This window comes from Engystomops pustulosus, chromosome 11 (assembly GCF_040894005.1).
Source record: "Engystomops pustulosus chromosome 11, aEngPut4.maternal, whole genome shotgun sequence".
Taxonomy (NCBI): Eukaryota; Metazoa; Chordata; class Amphibia; order Anura; family Leptodactylidae; genus Engystomops; species Engystomops pustulosus.
In genome coordinates, this window is record NC_092421.1 from 60,876,685 (window position 1) to 60,903,465 (window position 26,781).

Below are 26,781 nucleotides of genomic sequence, written 5' to 3' on the forward strand. Positions count from 1 at the left end.
GTCCAATACAAAACGCATGTGTTTTTTTTTTTTTTTTTTTAAAACACACCAATTTTTGACAGGTTTTAGCAATTATCTTAATTAAAACTGGTCAAAAACGGATGAGTTTTCAAAAAACGCATGTGTTTTTCAAAAAGGTATGCTTTTTTAAACGGACTGCTTAAAAACGGCCCAAAAACCGGTTCAAAACACCAGGCCACCAGCAAAACACCTTAAAGGGATTTTCTGCTGTCTATTAAAGGCCTATCCATGGAAGGGTTATAAATAAAGGATAGGTGCAGGGGTGACACTTGGCCTCCCCTCTGATCAGCTGTTAGCCGTGGTGAAGCCGTAGTATAGTATAGCAGTCGCATCTTCCATTGAAGTTACAGGGAACCTGGATAGTGACTACTCTAGGGCTGTATTCACACATTCCGTTTACATTCTGGAGTTAATGTTGTGTTTGTGTAAACAATATGAGAACCTGATGTGCAACATCCCCCACCGGGGCCTAGCCCTTGAGGTGAGGCCTGGAGACAGCCGGGGCCCGCGGTACCGGAGTGGCTGGCGGTTGCGGCCTAAGCACGCTATTGTCACGGTGCTTGGTACGGGGGAACCGGAGGGCTGTCCTACAGCCTGGCAGGTCTCCAGCAGGGTGGTGTTGGCAAGAAAAGATGAGGGAGCGGCTGCTATAGCGGATCTCCCTGGGGCAACCCCTTAATGTCCCGAGTGTGAGTCTCTGGGTGATGGACAGGGTGCCGGTGATGAAGGCAGCCGTATTAGCAGGGACCAGACGGAGACAGAAGTTGAAGAAAACAACTTACAGTTCTTTATTTGAACCGCAGGAACCGCAGCAAACGTGCCTTTAACAGGTAGGTAGGGTGCCGAGATGTGAGCTGGAGGGAGCCTCAGGAGATAGTTCACCAGCCTGGATGTAGAGGGCAGGCTGGGAGGCAGCTGTGTCCTGGTAGGAAGCTTCAGCTTGTCCTGTAGGGCTTCAGGTATCACCTTTAAAGGTAAGATGATACCCCTTTTCCTCACTACACTAACTCTAGTCTAATGCTCCACTCTTCAGAGGCAGGGGCTAGGCTCTTCCTGCTCTGGTATGGGCTAGACAGAGATTGCTCACTCACTCACTGATCTCTAGGATTCCACACTAGAATAATCATCCAGAACATTCCTGGCCAGAGGTTTTATTACCTCCCTTTGGTCAGGTGGTGGCTGCTCCTCCAATCACATCTCAGCTCACAAAGCACAGGATGTAACACATATCATTGGATAATAGCATCTTGCATTATACAAAATACTTAACCTCTGCCTTGCCAGGCAGGATTAACCACTGCAATATCCCTATGTCCTATCAGAACCATGTTGTGTAATGGGATTACATGCAGGTGGGACGTATTCGCAAGCACTACCTCGCCATTGCATCGGCGAGGGTGTTGCAGATGTAAACACAATGTCAACACAACATGTGAACCAAGCCTATGGACAGCACAATCGTTCTTCAGCTCCATCTGTAGCCGTTCTGAAACGTGTTTAAAGTCCGTTTAAAAACGCATCCCTTTTTTTTACGGTTTACCATGCGTTTGGCTGCTTTGAACCGGTTTATCTTAATAAATCTCAATAGATAAACTAGTTCCAATCAGCCAAACGCATGGTAAACAGTAAAAAACTGATGCGTTTTTAAACGGACTGAAAACGCATGCTTCATAACGGGGATAGACAGACTCTAGAAAACCTCTTTAAAGTATAGAACTTGGGAAAAGAAATCAACTTTGGATAAACTCCTCCTACCGTTTTCTGTATGCAGCTCCCATGTAGAGCTATGTGTGCCCTGTGAAATTAATATTACGAGCTCCATCTCTCTTGTCTGTGTATTGGGACACAAGTCAAGCTGATGATCTGATCACCTGCCTCCTGTTGGATCCTCATCCCCTCCATGTGTCTCCCTGATGACCCGCTGGCTGCAGAGAATGTGGTGTAGTCAGAGGATGCAGGGTCATGGAGCAGCGAAACCATTGGAAAGGACTACATGCAGTTTTGATTTTACAGGTAAAACCAACAAAGAGAAGAGGGGCCGAGCTTTCCATTATACCTCTACTCTATGGAGTCTGCGCACCTGGTGTTGGTTCACAATAATTGATAGAAAATCTGATGATACAATGAGCATTCCAAATGTTTACCCGTGATCACATGTTGAGGTAAGATTGTGTTTCCACCGTTTTAGTAAACAATGTGACCACGGCATGTAATCATGGTTAAGGCCTTTGGATTACATCTCCAATACATGGTGTGACCATAGCCTGAGGCCACTTTCAGGGCGCGTTCACACGTTGCGCTTTCGTCGCGTTCATAACGCGACGCAAGCGCACAGGGGGCGGAGTTTGGGGCGATCGCATATGCGTTTCCAGAGAAACGCATGCGATCGGGTTATCAATCGCATGCGTTTCCCGGGAAACGCATATGCGATCGCCCCAAACTCCGCCCCCTGTGCGCTTGCGTCGCGTTATGAACGCGACGAAAGCGCAACGTGTGAACGCGCCCTCACACGTACCGCTAGGTGTCCTTTCATAACGCGACGCTAGCGCACAGGGGGTGGGGCTCGGGCTGATCGCATATGCGTTTCCAGAGAAACGCATGCGATCGGGTTATCAATCGCATGCGCTTCCCGTTTTCTTCATGTTTTTAAGCGCATCCAAAATGCAAGTGGAGGGGGTTTGGCCAAAGTGCATATGCATTTGCAATGAAACGCATGCGTTTCAGGCAAACCCCCCTCCCACTTTTGCATTTTGGATTTGTTAAAAACGCATTGAAAACGGCACATGGGAAACCGGCCTCAAATATCATTTGAAAGAAGCTGATGCTCCATTTTTTTTTCACTCCACTCCTGCTTTAAAACTGCATCTGAAAAAGTGAACGTGTGAACACAGCCTGATAGAATATGCTATTATATTGTGTTGTCTGGTCCTGGTTATCTGCCTCCGATTACCTGATAATTTACATGGCTGTGGTTGGACTGCGTTCACATGCATTCTCCACATCAGTTTTTTTGCTGGACAAAACTTATGACATTTGGCTGCTCCCATTGAGTTTGGATAAGAGGTGGAAAGGAAAACCACTGTATTTAGGATATAACCACAGAGACACACAGGTCTGATAGTAGTAGTAATATAAATTTTATATAGTGCAGTTATATATTCAGAGGAACAACAACAAAAAAGCAGGTGAACAAACCTTATACTAGAATCAGCAATATGTAGACGCTGTACATAGAGTCCTGAATGTAGAGAATGTATTGTTCTTGTAATAACCAAGAGTCAAATGTGTAGTAGTATCTTTCCCGTTGATGTAAATGACCCCCTCCCTAAAACATTGACTATCCTGGATCACACATCTCTCCTACCTGCAAGGCACAGCTACCTAGGACCTGAGCCAGCCAGATATCATCATGTCCCCTATACAGAAGAGGCAATGCTGATAGACCAATAGGAAGGTCCTGGCTTCTCCAATCAGACATTGCAATCCATCACAACTCCAGCTGAACTGGTTAACAGCTTGAATTGCCCTGGTAAATCCAGTGTTGTGCACAGAGAGTGTGTGGGGATGTGCTGCCACTTTTCTCTGTGAGCTGGTAAGGAGCAGAGGAGATGATGAATTCAGAGAAGAAAGAAGCTTTAAGTGAATTGGCTGCTGCTTTTATTTTTTTGCAGGATTCCAACCAAGATCTGCTCATTCCCTTCCTCTTCTTCCCTGGTCACTGGGACTGATTAATTAGTCATGAGCTAGATGGCTGCTGGGAATGGATTTCTGTGGAGCTGCCTGTGCCATAGGCTTCACATTGGAGGAGGACAGTGACTGAGATCCGAACACTTTGTCAGGCTCCTGATCTGTTGTCAGGTTTCTGCTATCTCTCTACTGGGGGGCACTTTGAACATCACATCTTTCCTCTATCTACATGGCTCTATCAGAGGTACAGTACAGCCCTGTCTGCTGCTGATGGATACTTTGTATCACTTGTGCGTCTATTTGTTTGTTTGTTTATTTTTTGTATATAAACAAATGATTGTTGTTGCAAATGTAATTGTTTTATGTATTTGGATGGAGAACAGCTTTGCATCTCCCCCCTGGGTCAGGTATATAGTGTAGATTATATTCTATTGTAATGTGTTTTAGGATATTTAATCCAAAATAGGATTTGGGTATTATACATGACCTGTAATAGGTAGATCCTGTATTCTAAGCACTGGTCTGTGTGGATCCTGGCACTGGTAAACTTAGGGGCAGCTACTAAGTACTAAGCTACTAATAGTATTGGGTTAGTTATGGGGCTGATGGTCCAGTACTGTAATGGATACAAGAAAGTCTCATATATGCAATCAGTACATATAATGCATTCTTCCTTTCTTCAACTATATTCCCAGTTTATACTAGACCCATGCACATAGGTGACTGTAATGATAAAAAAGTGAACATGCAACCTCCATAAATCTAAATAGATTCAAAGCCTTACATTGATCAATAGGTTATCTCTGTATTTTATTGGATTTTTCATGTTTTCAGCACTTCATAACCGGTGTCGCTTTCTGCCGCCATAAAAACTTTGATATTTATACATACAAAGTAAGACTGAGTGTATGTATTGGGGGTTGAGGTGGATCATGTGCAAAACTTGTTGTTTCTATGGCAATTCTAGAATGTCACCAAAATGTATACCATCTGTGCGGTGCAATGATGCCTGGCATAAGGTGGTATAAGCCACACATGAGACCCCTTATGGCAGGGCGGTGCTGTACATTTCCTACAAAACAATAATAAAATAACTTTGCCCAGTTTGGAAATAACACAGCATTGTCTATGGGAACTTGGCTTAATACAAAAGTACAGAGCAGCACTACAAAAAATATTTTCAATAGCTGTCACTATGGAATAAACTTCACCCCTGAATTTTGTTTGGTACCCCTGAGTGCTGCCTATTTTTTGGCTATATATATCCATAACCATCCTCTGTATAATAACTTTTGCCATTAAGAATAGAGCAGCTGTACTGCTAACTCTCACAAAGTGTGGTAATGCAACTTGACGTTGACGTTTATATGACTATCTGACCTATCTTAAGCTACTTTATTTTACGTCATGTGACATGTGGTCAGGGCAACCCAGTTTAGCAATGGGTTACCCTGCCGAAATCAAATATGATTTACTGATACCTGTGTAGACCACTTTATGCATTTATCCTAGGGTTCCAACAACAATTGGTGAACATTTGCCAATTTATGGTCACTGAAAACGATGTGGGGGGGGCTCTTGGGATATTGTTAATAATAATCTATCACAATTCTTTATATTTAATAAAATATTACATTTTTAAAAAATATAAACTATAAATATTAAACCTATCTGGGATCAATAATAGCCTGTATTTGTATACAATTGTATTGTAACAATTAATTAATATTTTACTTTAGAAATATAACTTGTATTGTTCTTAAAATGGATATGAAAATGTATTTAGTGTATATACCATTTTTTATTACATTCAAATATATATTCTTGTATATGTTTTTATATATATATATATATATATATATATATATATATATATATATATATATATATATATATATTAGAAAGATTTCCTTTTCTCACATCTTAGCAGCAACTAAGTAGTGCTGAGCTGCAGTACCAGAGACAACCAGTGCACAAGTGGGGGCGCTGTTTCTGAAGTATAGAAAAGCGGACCCCTTTTACATCAATGTTTTGCAGGTCATCTCCAAATGTTTTATGTTTACATAAGGCAATGTCCAATACCTACAAAACATTCATATCCCCTTTGTATTCATATTGCATGTTCCATACGAGCTCTAATGGCTTCCATCAGAAATAATAAGCCTGAGTGTGTGTGCGGTGTGTATGCATCAGGGACCTGGCTCCACATGTTCATAGCACACAGACTATGGTCCATTAATTCCCAGCAGCGAGTCCTGAGCGTTTGATGCTATATGTGCACATAGGAGGTGGACGTCTCCCAGGTCTCCTGTACCTGAACTACTAAAGGAAACTGCCCAGTTTGACTCATTGTGTTTAATGTGGTGAAACAAGCGCCTTTCTCTAACCTCCTGGTTTTGCTCATTATGTATCAGAAAGTGGAGCCGAGACGTTTTTCCTCCACAGTATGAAATAGAAATGTCTGTCTGTTGTATGATGGAATAGCAGCGGGTCAGTACAAGGGGCATCTTTTGTATATTAAGGTAGTAAATGACTAGTTGGTGATAATGGACGTATTCTGGCGCTTTTCTTCCCTCGCGTGTATTGTTTGCGGAGCTACCAATAAAATAAATATGCATTTGTCTGATGAGATCTTATTATATGATCGGCAGATGACTATTCTCCATTAATTACATGTAGCAAATTATCCTAATACAAGTCCTTGAGTTTCCACTTTATGAATTTTTGGAACGAATAAGTTCATAAAATCGCCAATGGCCACCATTAAATTCCCAATAGGAGTTGTCCCAAGTACTTTGTGCAGAACCTGAATAGCACATGCTGTTTCTCTATACCCATGGGATTGGACCTCCAAACTATAGTGCATTCTAATTTGTTGAAAGTTTAAAGGAAATCTACCACCAGGATGAAGGACTGTAAACCAAGAACACTGACATACTGGTCTATGCCCCCACTGGCAGGATCAGCTCTTCTTTTAGTTTCTTATTCCCTCGTTTTTGCACAAAATGTATTTTAAAATTGGGCAAAGGAGCCAGAGGGGCTCCAGGCTCCATCTGTTTTCATGGAGTCTGGAGCCCCTCTGTTTCATTTGCATAATTGTAAAGCCTTTTATTCTTAAAAACAAGGGCATAAGAAGCTTAAAGGAAAGGGGGTCCTAACAGAGGGGGTACACACCTGCACATAAGTGTCCTTGGTTTACAATCCTTGATCCATCATGATAAAACAGGGATGCTTACTCCTAGATCCAGGCACCGTGACTGTTGTAATCTTCTTATATGTGTTATCCAAGGCCATATTCCTTCTAAAATCAATTTTTAAAATTATGTTAATAAGCCAGAAGGGTTTTGGGGACCAGAGCCCCTCTGTAGATTCACAGGCTGTTACACTGTGCAGAAACACTGTGTGAAATTACAGCAGATGGAGGGGGAAAGTGCTTTGGGAGCATGAAGGGGAGAAAGTGAAATAGCCATGCAGTTACAGCATGGAGGGGCTCTGGTAACACCCCTCAGAGCCCTTCTGACACATTAGCATATTATAAAAGTAGAATTAAAATGTTCACTAACTTTTCAACAAACTTTTGCATAAATAATACAATTGATTACAAGAAACGTTGAATCTTCAGCTCTTATCCGCCTACTCCCAATCTGCCGTTTACTTTAATAACTGAATTCCTTCTTGCTAGCAACTAGACAGGAGCTTACTGTGGTCTCAGATTACACAGATGTCTATGTAGAGGGGAGGGGGAAGCTGTCACATCAGTTGCCACCAAGAGTCAGAGAGAGGAGGTGCTAAAAAACACAGATTGAAAGTCACATAATGCTGCTCCCTTCACTGCCTATGGAACTGATGGAAATGGCTGGGTATAGCGCCCGGTTTTTCTTCATCAGTGCCATAGACTTGAATGGAGCAGTAGAGTACATGTTCGTCTGGGATGCAGGAGGAGTACAACCCTGTTCTTGTTATCAGTGGGGATTCCCCACCGATCAGTTGACATTTTATGGGGCCAACCCCTTTAAGGACTAAATATATATAAATACTGTTTCACGCTGTGACTGTACATTACATGAATGTTAGAAATACAAAACTTTACAAATTTCTATATAACTTATCCCAAAGTGATGCACTTGAATCCCAAAGAAAAGAATCATTCGTTGTAATCCTACAGGACCAAATTCCATCACAAAAAGACGTTTCTGAAGAGGCCACTTAAAGGGATGTAATTCTGTGCCCAATAAAAGGATAAAACGCTAAATGTAGATTATTTCGATTGTAGATTTATGCAATTACAATTGCATAAATACAGCAGAGAACGTGGCTCTGGCGGCACGTGGCACCGTACCATTGAGTACATGCAATTAGAAGCTACATGACTCATAGTGTAAGATTATGCAGTTGTCATCGCTCTCCCATGTATTTCCAGAGATGTGACATGCCTCACATACCTCACCCAGACATATATTTAAATTTCACACATTTTCATGCTATTTTAGGAATTCATTGCAATGCAGATTTAGTGATCTAGCGGAAGGGTTTAGCTTGGAGCAAAGAATATTTTTCTCTATTGAAGTCGGCATAGGTAACATGTCAATGACTAGTAAGACTTTGTGTAATACATGATTTCCCCAGTGGGAAAATCTAAATCCTTAGGTCCAGCAGCAGCAGGTTTGACCATACAAAGCTGCAGACAGAGTTAAGTATTGTCCCTGAGGATCTGTGTAATCTTACCTTTTGTGTGTGTGGGTTAGTAGCAGCTGGACTGTGAAAAAATCCAGTTATATTCCAGGATTGCAGCTGGACTTGACACACAGATCTCACAGTACAACCCCTCTCTTCTGCTTTAAATAAGCTGTTTCAATGTGCTGATGAAAAAACATGGCAGTGTAAGGAGACTGCCACTGGACAGCAAGTCCAGGAACAATACTGGAATAGAATTCCATTTTTCACAGTCCTGCTGCTACTAACATCACATCAAAGATTTGATAACACAGTAATACTGTCAAGTGACTGGTAGACTCTGGAGTCATTCCACATGTAAATATACCCAGATTTGTTCTGGACTTTCATATGGATCCTACTGCAGATCATTTCTCCACAACCACTGAGAGAGGATAATTCTGCTGACAAGGTTTCCCCACAAATTACACCTGATTCAAGGGGGTCTCAGCAGTCAGAGTGACGTTAAACTTTTCAAACAATGGATGCTTTTATCAAGGTGAGAACTGCTGTACAGTGCTAGGGGTGCCAAATTATTGGGGAGACTAGAAAAGGAGGTTCATACAAAATATTAAGACTGTATACAAAAAACCCCAGGATGTCTTAAGATCCCAATACACCTGGGGGCAGGGGCTTAGGACACCCATATGGTGTCGCTTTCCTATATGAGAAGACTAGTACTATAGCCCATACATTATAGGTGGGGGCCTGACACAGACTTTGCACTGGGGCCCATCAGCTTGAAGTTCCGTCACTGCGAGTAGAGCAGAGCTGATGCCCAGTTTGCCCTACAGTCCCAAATTCTATGTTTCCATCATCCACTTTCACTGAAGCTCTACTACATAACTTGGAGATTGGGGCAGAAGCAAGTTCTCTCCCACAAAGTCCACAGCATTGGTTATCTATGATTAATCTATAATCTTCCTCTGTTATTCCTCCTGGAAATGTATCTAGAGATTGCATTCCTCTTGTCCTCTGCTATTGTGATGAACAGTAATAGAAAAGGAAGAGGAATGTCCCATCGATAATGGGTATGTGTAGATTTCCAGGAGTAATTGCAGAGGAAAGCTGTTTGACTTTCCAAAACATAAGATGATGCTTGGGTATTGGCCGTTGCGAGGTGTGCACCATACCTTTGTGTATGCTGTTGGTAGCAGGAATATGATGATTGTAGGATCCAAGATTGTAGCTTCCCAAGTGCGTTGAGTGTGTCCTCACACTGCTGTGCTCAAAGGAAATCTACCACCAGGATCAAGGATTGTAAACAAAGCGCACTTACATTCTGGTGTGTGCCACCTCCGGTAGGATCTCCAATTATTTTTGCTTCATATGCCTTTGTTTTTATAAAAAAAAAAAGGCTTCAAATGTTGTGCAAATAGAAGGTTTTGGGCTCAATGAACAGATACGGACAGTAGTGGATTATAATATAGGCGGTTTAGGCGATGGCCCGGGGCCAAAGCCTACAAGGGGGCTCATAGCCTCCCAAGGCGCCCACAAAATGTTATACTGATACAGATTTTCACCCACAAAATCTTCGTACAACTCTCCTGCTCTCAATACACTTGAACAAAAGAGCCTTTTCAGGACATTTGAAGGACCTCCAAAGGTCCTTGAACTGATTGAAAGCTGGAAGGAATGCATCCTTCACTCTAGTCAGGGGCCATAGCAGACTTCTAAATCCCCCCCCCCTTCGTCAGGCAGCCTTCCTATCCCAGGATGGGTTTAGGGCACAAATCTGTCCCAGTAACTGCAGACGACAAGGGGGAAGTGTAGATGGTAGGAAGCTAGAGAAGAGATTCTTGGTCCTGCCGTCCTCTTACAATGACATTTTTTATTTCAGTTGTGCATTTTAAAAGATTTCACTGTTATATATTATGATGTACAGTGTGCAGCATAATATTTATATAGTGAACGTTCCCCATTCTTAAATGTGTAAGGCCGGGCTGGGCCCCCTGATACTGTGGGCCCCATAGCAGCCACTATTGCTGCTATCACTGTAGTAATGCCCCTGATTCTAGTACCCAATGTAGGAAGTGAACAACTTGTTGGGTCTATAATATCTATACAGCTCAGGGCCCACGGCAGTCTTAATCCGCCCCTAGATCTGGAGACCAGGGCTCCTCAATTTCATTTGCATAATTTCAAAAGACTTTTCGAAAAAAACGAGGGTAAAAGAAGAGTTGATCCAGTGGGGGCACACACCAGCATGTAAGTGCTTGGTTTTCAATCCTTGAATCTGATTTCCTTTGAGCACAGCAGTGTGAGGACACACCCAATGCACTTGGGCAGCTACAATCTTGGAACATCACTCATCATGATAGTACTGCTACCAACAACATACATAAAGGTATGGTCGCCATGGCCAGTGACAAATGCCATCTTCGGTTTTGCGTGGTAAAAGTTTCCCTCTGCAATGACTCCTGGAAATCTTTGATCCTGGTTTAAAACTCTTGATCTTTGATCCTTCTCAGCCCTACCCTATAACCAGATGGGACTATAGCTCTTACTTTGAGTAGAGAGGAGGAGCTGTTAGAGCAGCTCAACACCTAGAGTTCACAGTACAGTAGTGTCAAGTCCAGCTACAATCCTGGAATAAAATAGCATTTTTTTTTACCATTACCAAGTCTGGTGCAGATCTACAGGGCCAATACCTAACACAATCTGCTGTTTTGAAGGATGCTAACAGAATCCCCTTATGTTTTTTATACTTTATTTTACCTGCGTTGAGTTTTTTAGACTTGGCAATACACGATTACTGAATATAGCAGGTTCTATCTGCTTGTTGCTTATACTATTTCTAGCGGCTTTGATGGCAGCCAAGTTTTCAGGTTGCTTAGGTGCCTGGCATGTTATTGATGGGTTCTATTCAAGTAACGTACGTCATTGGGCAATGTAACTCTATGGACTAAGAAGTGTGTGTGTGTGTATACAGGTCCAGGATGTGGTTGTGGACCGCTACCATGTGATGATGTCTATGGACTGATGGTGTCAGTATAAAACAGAAAAGATCACATATTTATATTAAAAAAAAAAACAATTATTATTCCTACACTTCTAATATTTTGTAAAAGAAACTCGCACCAGATCTGTTCCTCTGCACATGACATCTTTTCTGCATATGTGCTGATAAAAATACAGACACAGAGAACAGACGGAGCTGTTCCAATCAGTTTCACGATATTTCCAACGTGTCTCAGATTATTAAGTGAAGACTCTTAGTCAAATGGCAAATGTTTTTCTAAACATAATTCTTCAAAGTGAACATCCACTTATAATGATCATTGTAGATGTACTAGGTTGAATTTAAAGGGATTGTACAAGCGGCAAAAAATTCAAGAAAAATAAATCGAGTATATTTTTAAATTGTCTAATATATAGATTTACTAAGCTCTTCCTGCTCTATAATATGCTTCCCACAGATAGAAATGTATAAACAGTGTCCTCTGCTGTTCCTACCCTGTAACGTGCTCTCTGCAGATAGGACACACACTATGTATAAACTGCTCAGCTCCTCCTGCTCTATAACATGCTGCCTGCAGATAGGACACTATGTACAATCTGCTCAGCTCCTCCTGCTCTATAACATGCTGCCTACAGATAGGACACTATGTACAATCTGCTCAGCTCCTCCTACTCTATAACATGCTGCCTGCAGATAGGACACTATGTACAATCTGCTCAGCTCCTCCTACTCTATAACATGCTGCTTGCAGATAGGACACTATGTACAATCTGCTCAGCTCCTCCTACTCTATAACATGCTGCCTGCAGATAGGACACTATGTACAATCTGCTCAGCTCCTCCTACTCTATAACATGCTGCTTGTAGATAGGACACTATGTACAATCTGCTCAGCTCCTCCTACTCTATAACATGCTGCCTGCAGATAGGACACTATGTACAATCTGCTCCTCCTGTTTTATAACATGCTTCCAATAGTTAGGACACTTAATATATTGTTCTGCTCTTCCTGCTCTATAATGTGCTGCCTGCAGATCTGCTCAGCTCCTTCTGCTGTATACTGTTTCCAGGAGATCAGACTATGGGGGTCATTTACTAAGGGCCCGAATCGCGTTTTTTCCCTGTATTGCCCTGGGTTTTTGGCGCACGCAATCGGATTGTGGCGCGCCGGCATGCACGCAACAGAAATCAGGGGGGCGTGGTCGTCGGAAAACCCGACAGATTCAGAAAAAACGCTGTGTTTTTTTAAAAAAAAATGTGTCGCTTGACACATACTTACCTGCACCGAGGCTAGCTTGGTGAACATCAGTGAACTCCGACGGACTTCAGCGCTGCAATGATACCTGGTGGACTACCTTAGTGAATCGCCGGAAGACCCGAATCAGTGTCGGAGAACCCGACGCTGGATCACGAATGGCCCGGGAAAGTAAATCTGCCCCAATGTGTCCAACGTGATGGGCCCTCATAATTTTTTACCAGTATAAAAATGGTTCAAACAAAATCTACTGTAAAAAGCTTTTCCAAGTAAAGTACCTAAAAAAAGATTTGAGCAGTGACTTTGTTTCTTAGGGCTCTTCATAAAAGGGGTTGTACCTCTTTAGTAATTTATACAGTATTCATAGGTTAGGTGATAATAAGCTGATCAGCGAGAGTCCAGCTGAGTTCGGGAAATTGGGGGTCCGTTTTCTCTAATGGGTGGAGCAGCGGGACAAGCTCGCTTCCTAAAGTTCTATTCAGTGGTATCTTGTGGATAGGGGATAATTTACTTAGTTTGTACAACCCCTCTAACAAGCAGTGGAAGGCTTAAAGCAAGGTTCTGGACCGAAATATCATCAATGCTACAAATGTATAGAATTTGTGTCTCATTGGGGATTTAGTCTTGGGAACGGTTTTCTGAATCCTTTAGGGTTTCAGGAAGGGTTTTTTTTCTCTTTTTATCTTTCTTTACCATTACAAAAAATTTTAAGATTTATTCACATCCTTAAGTTGGTGTTTCTTTTCTTTTCTTTTTGTTTTTTTGTGTTCCTATTTTTTTTTTTTTTTTTAATCCACACTTTGTTACTACAATGTTTCACGATGCACGGAGTGATCTAGTTCCGAAAAAGCTCCAAGGCAGGGATTAAATATTAAGGCTAGCCGCAGGGGACATCCAATAATAGTAAACTGATATCCACTTTGATTTCTCTTCTTCTTCCAGAGTAGAACATTTTATTAAATATTTTATGAAAAACATACACAATGTAAAGCAGCAAACACAAGTTTAGAAATTTCTTCCCGGCAACCAGAATCCTTAAAAGTTTAAATAAACCAACACCGAAATTTATGGCTCCCAAAACCCCTCGGCTGTGGACTTGTATGAAGAAGGTTTTTTTCCTGAGCGAGAACAACTCTAAATGGTCCCAGAACTTGTGCGTTGCGATGCTATTGTTGTGTTTGTCATGCTGTATATTGAATAGCTGTCAGATATTCTGTTCCGGCAAAATAACACATCTGAATTCCGTAGTAGTTTACATAACCTCTTGTCTCGCTCTGAACCTTTTTTTATGAAGGTGTTCTGCTTATTGTGTGTGTTGTGTTTTTTTTTTTTTTCTTATTATTCTTTGTACAGGACATTTCCTGGTTGCATCCTATTGTTAAGCGAGGCTGCATGCAGCACACGGTCTCCTGTGCACTTCTAGGGCATTTAGAAGTTCAGCATTTGACATGTTCACTCGAGAATGAAGCAGGAGAAAAGCCTTATTATTTTCATACTCTGCTGAATTCTCACGCTATCTCTAGCATTCTGGATGCATCGGGGAGACTACACAGCAAAAGAACTCTCTATCCTCCCCAGATCCTTATGTTAAGTAAACTCTACCTTTTATGCCTTCTACTCACCGAGAGCGGCTTTAAGTCGCACTAAAAAGTAATCAAAATATGCAAATGAGGATATATTTTATTTGAATAATGCATTTATTTTATTTTTAGTAAATTTACATCTTTTTTTGTTGCAGTTGATCATGACGACTTTTGAATACCTGCTGTATAAAAAAAAAAACCCATAGTTTTACATTTTATTTAAAATAAAAAATTACCGATTATTGTGTTTACAATTTAGTCTAGACCATCCAAGTACCAGGTTTATTGAAGTGATTGATGCAGGATGGAAAAGTTGATGGGTCTGTAAATTGAGTAATTAAGGTTTACACCACCTATGAAATGAAATGGGTTGTACCCAAGGTTGCAAGCTGACCGGTGAAGGTTCGACTTTGGTGACTCCTAGGAATCTGGTGAATAGGGGCTCCTAATTAATGCACCGGCAGGACGAGTCCAATCCCTTCAATCAATAATATTGGAGTGTTGGAAATTGCTCTTGGCCGACCACTATGCTTTCCGCAACTCCAATACTGTTTTAGTGAGGACCCCCATTTTCCAGACTGCTGACTTGCAACCTTAGTACAACCCATTTAAAGGGCTTGTCCAGCCCCCAGGCAATTTTCATACTTACCAGATAGGTCACCAGTAAGTGACAAGGGAGGTGTCTGATTCTCGCACCCCACACCCATCACCCCCAGATCTCCTATACCATGAGGGTTTCCATTAAAGAGTATAGGATCTGAGTTGCAATTTCCATGGATGACAGAGCCTTCCACACTATACATATCATCTGCTAGAGCCAGAACAGCTGATGGGTGAGAGCCGCCACAAATCACATACCAACCTTGACTAGACTTCGGTAATCAGTGAAAAAGTATGTGTGTGGGGGGTGTACTCAATCCATTTAATATCCACCAAATATCAGACCTAAAGAAACATGGCATGAAAATTCACTTTCCTCATTCACATTTCTGAAAAAAATAGAATGGAAAATTAACTAAAATCCTTGACGATGTGTTGGCTGACTCTTCTTTCATGTCCTGTCAACTTTTTGATAACTTGGGTTTGTCTACTCTACTGATTACTCTCCAAAATCCGTTTACATGTCTTCTTAGATTTCGGATAACCTTTCTTTTGTTCCTTAGGCCTCATGCACACAACCTGGTGACTTTTTAGATGTAAAAATCGCCCCATTGGCTTTAATAGGAAATATGGCTATGTATGTGGTCACCATATTTCTCGCTGCTCCTTGAAATGATGTGTTGTCCCTGACAGGCAGAAGTAACCAATTGCTGCTCCATCTCCTGCTGCTGTGTATGAGTCATCCAGCTCAGGTTGATTAGTCCTGTCTGGACAGTTCAGGAATCTCTGCGCATAATGGGGCAGATTTATCAAGCTGTCTGAAAGTCAGAATATTTCTAGTTGCCCACGGCAACCAATCACAGCTCCCCTTAAAAATATTCATGAGCACTGGTAAAATGAAAGCTGAGCTGTGATTGGTTGCCATGGGCAACTAGAAATATTCTGACTTTCAGACACTTGATAAATCTGCCCCAATATGTTTAAGTAGGCACCCAGCTTTTCCAAGGTTCTAATTTTTATAATTGGGTTTTGAGCAGAACCACTCTGTTCAGGAATTAAACAAGATATGTTTGCATCGGTGTTGCTACAGCGTTCTCAAGGTATATTTGGTTCACAATGCATAAAAACAAATGGTTTATTTCCTTTAAATTTATTCTAGTTAAGATTACTCTCCAGACCCTGTCTAAATCTACACAGCAAAGCTGAAAACTGAGCAATACAGGACAGGAAGTCTTAACACATTAACACAATAACACAATGCTTGGAGAGGCTCTATGGATGATGCTTCATTTTGAAAGTGATATTTAAGTAACGGTAAAAGCTGATATATGGTTTTAAGCTACACGGCAGAATGTAGGATAAATCAGTGCTGTTAAATTATTTTCCTTAACAAAAAGAACACCTTCCACATTTCCCTATTATTGCAGATAGAAGATGAAGTGCGATCCCCGGAGGAATTGCTGCTTGCTTCTATAATGAAGCCGATTCCTTTAATCAAGTAGAAACCAATGGGGATATAAGAGCAGCGAACATGGCTTATTCTGCCTCTAGGGAGATCTGCACATTAATGCTGGTGTCCACAAATAGTAGATGGGAAATGAGCTATTACTAGTCACATGAACCACAATACATATTCCTCCTTTGTTTATTTTGAAAGATAGATGGTCATAAAATATAAAATCATTGCCAATCTTGTGTCTACTACTGAGAGGGATTGGCAGGAGCGGAGCACTGTGGTCCATATTATTGTCCCAGCTAAAATAATAATTATTCCAGGCTACATGTTCCATAAATTTACAATTTGAAATACATTTTCCATTAATTACATCTATTCATCTGAACGCTGACCATGTTTCCTCCATTTAAAGCCCCGTGCTCACCATCATAGTCACATCTACGAGTTGATTGCTAGGACCAGGGGCGTAACTTGAGGGGCTGCAGAGGTTGCGATCGCACCAGGGCCCAAGAGGTTTAGGGGGCCCTTATGGTGTCACTTTCCCATATGAGAAGACTAGTACTATAAACCATACATTATAGTCGGGGGGCTGGCACAGACTTTGCACTGGGGCCCATGAACTTCTAGTTACGCCACTGGGTAGGACCCTGTTTCCAAAGGCCGGTTGCACACAACTGTAATCGTGATTGGTGTTTCACTGTTGCATCATTAGGGAGAGCTGCTGGTGGGGTGTAATAAGTGGGGGATTATCACAAGATTTTGCTATGCAGCGGGAGGGAAAGAGTACAGAGAGAGAAGTGCTCCACGGGGGCTGAGCTACACATTGGTGTCAATGGTGAATGAAACCCTAAAGTAATGTAAGGCGGAGCTGTGGGGATAGAATAGGGGGATCACAATGTGCCAGGGAGCTGGGGGGGGGGGGGCACATGTATAACTATTATGCTTGGATTCCCATCCTCTGTCCTGTGGTTGGTCCCTGAACAGTCCATGATTCACACTCATTAAGGTCGTCTGACACTTCCTATACATTGGACCAAACTTTCTTGTGTACAACCGTATAAGTCTCAGAATATGGGGCAATGAGAATGAAAAAATGGGGGGAAAGTAAATTGCTTCATCCTGAATATATCCTTGTCTAGATATGGGAAATCCCCTTCAAGGACATAATGGACATTTGTGCCATATCCACAGAATAGAAGATAAATGCAATCCCATCAATTACGACATCACGTCGTCCTGTGAGCCATATCGAAAGTTCTTTAGACTGCAATAGATCAAGTTTTTGTTGTGTATCCCATAGACTGCTGTGGATCTCTCCGCAAGGCTCAAAGGATTAGGCGACGCTAGAAGGCAGCTATAGGGAACTAGAGAATCTGCCAATTGTGAGAGTGTCCATGGACCCCTAGGGAGAAGACATTTATGGATCTCCTCTTCCCTAGTTTATAATATAACAGCCCCCTTCATGGTTATTTTATATAAGCCCCCTCACCACCTATGGATTCATTAGATACAGCACCACTCACCACCATGGATTCCTTATGCACAGCCTTATGTGGGCCCTGACACTTGACCAGGTATGTCCAGTTCTGGCGTTGGACCTGACTATGAAACTCCAGTACCAAGGGACTTTGGGAACTCCCACCCCAAGCCCCTCATTAGCATAATTTTAAAAGTTTATTTTGGAAGGAGGTCATAGATAATAAATATAATAAGATTACTACAGTCACATTGCTTAGAACTATGAGTAAGTGTCACTTTTGACTCTGATGGTAGATTTTCCTTGAACTCCTTGCCACCAAAGCCACTTTTCACCTTCCTGACACGGACCATTTTCTCTTCTTCTTTTTTTTGAATCAAGATTCTGGAGCCGGTGCCAAAACAGGTCCCTGCCGCCCATGACCTACAATTACATCAAATATCAGTAAGGGGAAATTAAAAACTCATATTTTACAGGAACCACAAGAATTGTAAATGTGATATGGCCAATGATGTTGTATTAGAACATCAACTTCTGATGAAATATTGGAAAATTACTAGTTTTACTTGATTGCCTAATGTGACAAAATGAGTATATACGTCTTCAGCTTGTCTATTGCAGGTGACTGCAAAGTAATAGTCTTGTATTGCTAAGAAGAGAACAAATAAAAATGATTATATGGGATTCAGATTCTAATGTTCTCTCTGTAATAACACTGATAAAAACTCAAAATTTCTGTTCTCTGGTTGAGAACATTTTTTTTTTAATAGCTACAACTCACAAATCACAGTTATTAGCCTGGATCAAATGTAAAGCACAGCGTCATCATATTGCTTAGGCATGTTAGCTGCTTCATATCTTTTATATTGTTTTTGAAGTGCATTTTTTACTTTTGGATATTTTTGCCCACAGGAAGGGAACTCCTGTTGCTTATGGTAGGTAGGGGTATTAGGCAGGATCAGCTGGGGATAGGTTTAGTCTTTGGAACTACTGTCTTTGTCTGTTCAAACCCAGACCATGCATAACATAGACATCTGGTATAGAAAACCTATTTTTCAATATACTATTTATGGTGGCCGCTAGTCTATTCCATCAATGATGGTGGAAGGTGGACCTTCCTGTTAGCCGTCCATTCCCATTGACTTGTGTTTGTACAAGTTTACTTTCCATTGCACATCCATTATTTACAACAGCAAAAATAGCACTGTGGTCCACCACCTTTTTATGGTGGTCACTAAGGGGCTTTTTCCCTTTCTTGTGGACATTTTTACAACTGCTACTAAAGCCTGTAGTGGTGGCTTATGCTGATCTTAATCTCACCACTTAGATCTTGTGGCTAACCAGAACTGCAGAATTCTAGGACTTATGGGCTACCACTCTTCATCTCATTTCACAAAGCAATCCTCCGACAGTCTGTCAATGTCCTCCAGGTCTGCCATATCCAGTGTAAGACATAATAAACACCAATGGATGAGGTACTCAGGGTATTAGGTAAGCCATCAAATTCATTTAAAATTTCCTTAGCTCGACTAAAAATGTATAAATATATTCACAAAAAAATAAAAAGATGTCCTTTTACGAAATTCCTTAATCATATGTTGTGAAATAGACCCTATTTGCCTCCATATTAGGTTGTTTTCTGCTATGTCTTTGGGCTCCAGCGTAAAGTTAGAACTTGGGCCCACCAAAGGCTCCTCTGGTCCTCCAGTGGGTCACTCTGACCCCAGAGCTCATGTACTGAAAATTCCACATGGACACATGGAGCACGTTTGTAAGAACAAATTTCTCGTAAAAAATAATTGCCAAAATGTTCCCACTAAAACATTTTTAATGTTGCTACCATTGGGTGGTTCTTGGATACATTTTTTTTCATATTTTTTAATATTTATTTTGGCACTGTATGAAACAGTTGATTGACCTTTTACCGTTTTTTTTTTTTTAATAACTTTTTTTCACATCGGAACAGTTTGGTTCAATCCTAGAAATACAAATTGTGAACTTCCATTGCCTGTCTTATGAAATTTGATGGCACAAACTCCACTTTTTTTCTTTCTTCCTAGTCTATCACTGTCAGTCATGAACTAATGACAACATATGGCAGAAACTTGCTTCATTATTTCTTAATGATCCATAACGAAATTAAATGTGTATGCGATCTGAAAGCCGAGCTCGTCTCTCCAAGTAGTTGATGGCACAGATATTGTATGAACAACACAAACTGCTGTCACAAGATGTAAATCCATGTACATCTCTGGAGGGCTACTATTTACATAACATATTTTAGGCTTCTGATTTCTGCCTGTGATGAATGCCAAGGTTCACAATTGAATGGCCTCATTGTACGAGCGCTGTATGGAATTTTGAGACCAGGGGTAGCCTATGCACTCATTAAGATTTAATAATCTCTTTATCTTTGTTATTAGGGGAACATCCATATCTCTTTATGTTCCGGCACTCTTGGTACCTTCTTATCTGCTGATTCTGTATATGAGCAGGACAACTCTATTTTTATATTACTCCATCTTGATAATTCCATAATAAAAAAGAATTATTGGACACAAGGGTGGACCAAGTTGACTTGGTTAGTCAAGATCAAATGCAACTTTTAAAAGTCCTGAAAAGATCAGGATAATTGATCGGGAGAAAACGTAAATCTAAATGGTGCATGTGAGGTACCGAAAATCAATGTCACCCTTTTTAAAGAGCCAAAACAAATGAAGTTTAAGTCAAGAGTCAACTCCAGTAGATGGAAGTAATTATGTACGATGGTTCCTCAACTGCTGCTGCGACACTTCACGGGTTCAATTTTAGTTTGGCATAATCAATGGTAGAAGAATCTGGAAAATGTAGATGTTCTATGGTTTGGCTTTAGTGCGAAAAGATGAACATAAGTAAGTGGATTTTATGGGAACAAGCAGGACCTCCGGTTTTGACCTCAGAATGGTGTCTTCTTAGGTTGATAGGAACAGATAACCTTGAGTTGATGAGCCACTAAAATTGGAGGTTTGGCTTATTAATTATAATGGTTTATGAACTGTAGTTCTCCTCTTCTCATTGACCTGAAGAAGACCTCAGTCCACCTTTGAAACATGTCTTGTGTGTTTTTTTTGTTTTTTTTATTATACTCCACTTGGAAAGTGATTCATACTGTCAATGCTTTTTATGTACCATTCAGGTTCCCCAAATTCTTCTTAACTAAAGAGAGTGGAAAAAAATCTAGAAATTGGAATAGATGGGGTCATTTACTAAGGGCCTGATTCACGTTTTCCTGACGTGTTACCGGAATATTTCCGATTTACGACGATTTTCCCTGAATTGCCCCGGGATTGTGGCGCATCAGGAATAGGCCAGTGAACTTCAGGGCATTCCGGCGGGCCTCGGGAGAACTTCAGCACAGCAGCGCCACCTATTGGACGTCGGAGGAACTACCATAGTGAATCCCGGCCGGACCCGAATCCACCGCAGAGAACGCGCCGCTGGATCGCGAATGGGCCGGGTAAGTAAATCTGCCCCAGAGACTTAGATGTCACGTGAGAAAACTTGATGCAATTGAGGGAAACGGACTCAAACCAAACTGACTATAAAACTTCACAAATCTAGAAAAAGTCTTAGCTGACAAATGACATTTTCTGTTGGCATTTATCTATAGATTCTTGTGTTGATGGCATACATTTTACCATCTTTTGTACGGCATTGATTTCCTTGTGACTGGGCCAGCACGTTGATGCTTTTTGAAAACGAGTGCTTTTAGATCCTTTACACCAAGGATTGACCTAATTTTCTTCCATTAAGTCAGTTTGAAAGCTGCTTATTAATTCAGCTGAAACACATAGCGGCGGATCTATCACACACTTAATCTACCATTAAAAAACTTGCATACGGAGTAAAACTACACACTGTTATTGTCTTCCCTATATCTGAATCCAATAAAAAAAAATAGGACAATAACCTTCTGTCCCTTTTTAGTTTAATCTTTAATTCACACTATGATTTCACTTCAAAAACTGCATTTAAAAAGTAGACTGCATCCTTTTTTTTATGTATTTTTCAAAATGTTATTTTCAAGTTATTTGTCAAAATTGAGAACCAATTTCAGAACATCTAGTGTGGAGAGTAATTTCTACTGAAAAGTCCATAAATACAGCAAGGTAAAATAAAAGTAAGTTTTATGTGTTTCTACCACTTGACCCAAACCCTTGTGTCACTGCATCTGAGAAGTTGAAATTGTTTTACAAATTCCTTGTTACATTCACATTGTTTTGGCACACAGAGAGTCATTGTTAAGCCTGGTTACATACCATGCATTGAGGAAGTTAAAAGAATTTACAAGTAATTCCCCTTCAGGCCCAAGGCCCAAGTTTACTTGCCATGCTCCTGGTTTATGCATTGTATTTGTGGCTGGAAGTGACAGAGCATTGTATGACCAGCGTTGATATGTTTGTGGCCTGTGATATCCTATGATGCGGAAACCATGGAATGTCGGATGGAATTATGCAACTCATGGAACTTCAGGGCGCAGGTTCCTGAAGACCGAAAGAACCGGCACCACATGGAATCCAGTATTTTATAGGTTATGTCAGTTTTTGTTACAAATTATGAATTTTTGTACTTGCGAAAAGTCACACTGTTTTTCAGTTCAGCCATCTGCCTCCAGATTTTTTATCTGATTATAAATGTTGAAGTCATTAAAGTTAACTTTTTAAAACTAACCAAAAACTACCAAAAGATCCCCATACATTCTTCAAAAACCTGGCATAAGATGCCTGTTGTATGATAAATCTGATCATCATCTAGTGGTAAATACCTTTCAATACTTATACAGGCAGTCCCCTACTTAAGGATACCTGACTTACAGATGATCCCTAGTTACAGTCAGACCTCTCTGCCCACTGTGACCTCTGGTGAAGCTCTCTAGATGCTTTACTTTAGCCCCAGGCTGCAATGATGAGCTGTAAGGTGTCTGTAATGAAGCTTTATTGATAATCCTTGGTCCAATTACAGCAAAAATTTTTGAAAATGCAATTGTCATTGGGATAAAAAAATTTTTTTTGTCTGGATCTACAATTATAAAATGTACAGTTCCGACTTGCATACAAATTCGACTTAAATACAAATCCAAGGAACTTATCTTGTACGTAACCTGGGGACTGCCTGTATACTTATTCATTATATGTAATATATCAATATGAATATATTAAAAAAAAACATCAAATATGTTTAGGTCTGGATCACATGTCTATTAGTTCTTCAGTTATTTTGAAAGAAAACCAGGAGTGGTGGAACACACTGGACAGGTGTAAGTCTTTCCAGCAGATGGGTAAGAAATATCAGCAGGGGCGTAACTTGAGGGGGTGCAGAGGGTTCGGTCGCACCCGGACCCAAGAGGCTTAGGGGGCCATAAGGTGCCGCTTTCCCATATGAGAAGTTTAGTACTATAGACCATACATTATAATTGGGAGCCTGGCACAGACTGGGGTCCATCAGCTTCAAGTTACGCCACTGTATATCGGAAAAACCTGCACCTGTTCTATGTGTTCGGCCTCATTTGGTTTTGCTTCGTAATAACTGAAGACCTAACGGAGAGGAGAAGTGTCCCTTAGATGTAATTACAACCTATACAAGAATATCCCTTGTTGTTTGGTAGTCTATTGTTGCATGTTCCTCTATAGGGTGTGCATCCATCCAGACCTCACACATTGCAACTGGCTTGGCTTTGGTACTATGTTTGTTTAATGATGACTTTCAGGTTTTCTTTCGAGGACACCAATAGTCTGTTCCCCTTGTCAGACACAATTACTATCACTACTGCTTCACGTACAAACAGATTCGATAGAGCAGTCTTCCTTGTCCACCACACCAGTGTCCTTCAAATACATACGCTGCTTGTCTACACATGTAGCCAGATGGATTGATTAGATCTAGAAAGCTAGATAATGGGAATAGTTAGGATTTATTTCACATAAATTATCCTAATTACTAACACTCACTCCTTAATCATACCGGGACACGAATAATGGCTAAATAATTTCTAAACTACACATGACATTATTAGAGTCCCCCTCATGGGTGTAAATTTAAAATTCATCGATGTTTTGGGGACAACCATGTTATACTATACCTGTTCTGTCTAGCACTGAAGGCTTCCAGCTAACTGACACTCCAGACTGTTCTGTCACTAGTCCAAATCTACAATAAATTGCATATATACACTCACCGGCCACTATATTAGGTACACCTGTCCAACTTCTTGTTAACACTTAATTTCTAATCAGCCAATCACATGGCGGCAACTCAGTGCATTTAGGCATGTAGACATGGTCAAGACAATCTCCTGCAGTTCAAACCGAGCATCAGTATGGGGAAGAAAGGTGATTTGAGGCCTTTGAACGTGGCATGGTTGTTGGTGCCAGAAGGGCTGGTCTGAGTATTTCAGAAACTGCTGATCTACTGGGATTTTCACGCACAACCATCTCTAGGGTTTACAGACAATGGTCCGAAGAAGAAAAAACATCCCGTGAGCTGCAGTTCTGTTGGCCGAAATGCCTTGTTGATGCCAGAGGTCAGAGGAGAATGGGCAGACTGGTTCGAGCTGATAGAAAGGCAACAGTGACTCAAATCGCCACCCGTTACAACCAAGGTAGGCAGAAGAGCATCTCTGAACGCACAGTACATCGAACTTTGAGGCAGATGGGCTACAGCAGCAGAAGACCACACCGGGTGCCACTCCTTTCAGCTAAGAACAGGAAACTGAGGCTACAATTTGCACAAGCTCATCGAAATTGGACAGTAGAAGATTGGAAAAACGTTGCCTGGTCTGATGAGTCTCGATTTCTGCTGCGACATTCGGATGGTAGGGTCAGAATTTGGCGTCAACAACATGAAAGCATGGATCCATCCTGCCTTGTATCAACGGTTCAGGCTGGTGGTGGTGGTGTCATGGTGTGGGGAATATTTTTGTGGCACTCTTTGGGCCCCTTGGTAAAAATTGAGCATTGTTGCAATGCCACAGCCTACCTGAGTATTGTTGCTGACCATGTTCATCCCTTTATGACCACAAGGAACCCAGCATCTGATGGCTACTTTCAGCAGGATAATGCGCCATGTCATAGAGCTGGAATCATCTCAGACTGGTTTCTTGAACATGACAATGAGGTCACTGTACTCAAATGGCCTCCACAGTCACCAGATCTCAATCCAATAGAGCATCTTTGGGATGTGGTGGAACGGGAGATTCGCATCATGGATGTGCAGCCGACAAATCTGCGGCAACTGTGTGATGCCATCATGTCAAAATGGACCAAAATCTCTGAGGAATGCTTCCAGCACCTTGTTGAATCTATGCCACGAAGAATTGAGGAAGTTCTGAAGGCAAAAGGGGGTCCAACCCGTTACTAGCATGGTGTACCTAATAAAGTGGCCGGTGAGTGTAGTTCTCTACCGGACTGGTCCTTAAGCTACCTAGCATCTTCTCTGTCTTTTTTTAGTAATCCCCATAAATCATAATATACGCAGTTTGGGCAGCCATTTGGCGCCCAAGGCACATGGTGGGTTTATTGCCAAAGTATCCATCCACTAAGTAGTGGGCACTGTATATAAAGGGTATTCTCCCCCAATCTGAGTATTTTGCAATGGCGTGTTTTCCTGCTACTGTTTGAACCTCTGTGCTGTAACCTTACAACTCTGATTCAGCAATCTGCTCTGTTGACAGTCCTGTCTTGACCTAAATCTGATGCATCTCTTGCTTTGTCTTTTGGTTTTTGTCTGTTTGCCACTTGCGCTGAACTATGGCTTTCTTTCTTGGACTTTGCTTGATTGCCACCTGCCCTGTCCTGTTGACCAATATTTGCTTACACTTGATACATTGTCCTGTCGTTCTCTCACCTATCGGAACAGATGTCTACCACCCTGAGGCAGATCAGTCTTGTGATCTCGTTGTGACCGGAAGCCAATACAAAATTTTAAGGGTGAGTACAGAAACAGACATTTGGATAATGTCATTCGGATAAGCCCAAAGCCAAACTGGTTGGGTTGCATGGCATCTTCCAAACACTTGACACTCATTATAACCACACACAACCATTTTTCCCATGGAGTTTTTGCATCCTTAATCTAGCACCAGGATGACGGATAGTAAACCAAGCATACTTACATACTGCTTTGTTCCCCTCTCTGACAGGATCTGCTCTTCTTTTAGCTTCTTATGCCCTTATTTTTACAAAACGAAGGCTTTAAAAATTATGTCTATTTGGTGTCGGCGGTGCACCAGCCATGAGGCGAGTTAAGCCTCCAACTGCAGCAAGATGGGGACCAGAATAAGGGGTGCAGTCACCTGCTATAAAGTAAGATGTGATACGTAAAAATTATGCTGCTTCATACCATATGTGAGTACGGGGGTGACACTGCATGGAGAACTCGCACACTAAAAAAGTAGCCTGATCTATTGCTACTGGATGATTTGGAGGGGGCATCATTCTATAGCTCACGTCAGTCAGCAGAGAGTTTAGGTTCACCCCTGCATGGTTTACAATCCTTGATCCTGGTGGTAGATTTCAAGTCTATTGCTGTAAACCATCGAGAACAGCAATGTTGAAATGGAAACAGAAGGACGCATCCTGCATTTGAAGAATAACTAAGTACAGAAGAGACTCCAATTTTATCTATGAACTAAGCCCCACAAGTGGGAGACCAACATTTCCATGCAACTTATGGCACATCCCTGCACAACTCAAATTTTAGTGCCCCTCTCTCACTAAAAAATATCTTTGAATTATTCTCTTGTAGAGTCAATAAGACCTTGTATGACCCCAAGTCACCCATTGACTTGCAGTGAGAGCTATGTGACACTACTCAGAAGACATGGCACGCACAGAATAATTTTTTTCTATTTTTATATAAGTGATGATTTCACATAGTGTAACCTTCACCGTAATACAATAATACATAGAAGTAAATATAACAAATCAAAAAATGATGAGGTTTTGGTCATCTCGACCTTTGTCAGGTTAGATCTGGTTCTAAGAAGTTCTG

At 41.3% G+C, this 26,781-nt stretch overlaps 1 protein-coding gene across 5 annotated transcripts in view; it reads left to right on the forward strand.

The window, feature by feature from the left end:
* Window positions 1-1,884: 1,884 nt before the first annotated feature.
* LOC140106778 (heparan sulfate glucosamine 3-O-sulfotransferase 1-like) overlaps window positions 1,885-26,781 on the forward strand; it is an 82,931-nt gene continuing 58,034 nt past the window's right edge. Inside the window, exons 1-2 of one of the 5 annotated variants that reach the window (XM_072131404.1) lie at window positions 1,919-2,034; window positions 3,693-3,952. The gene's annotated coding sequence lies outside the window, so the exon portion shown is untranslated. The other 4 variants (XM_072131403.1, XM_072131406.1, XM_072131405.1 and 1 more) reach the window with 4 other exon arrangements.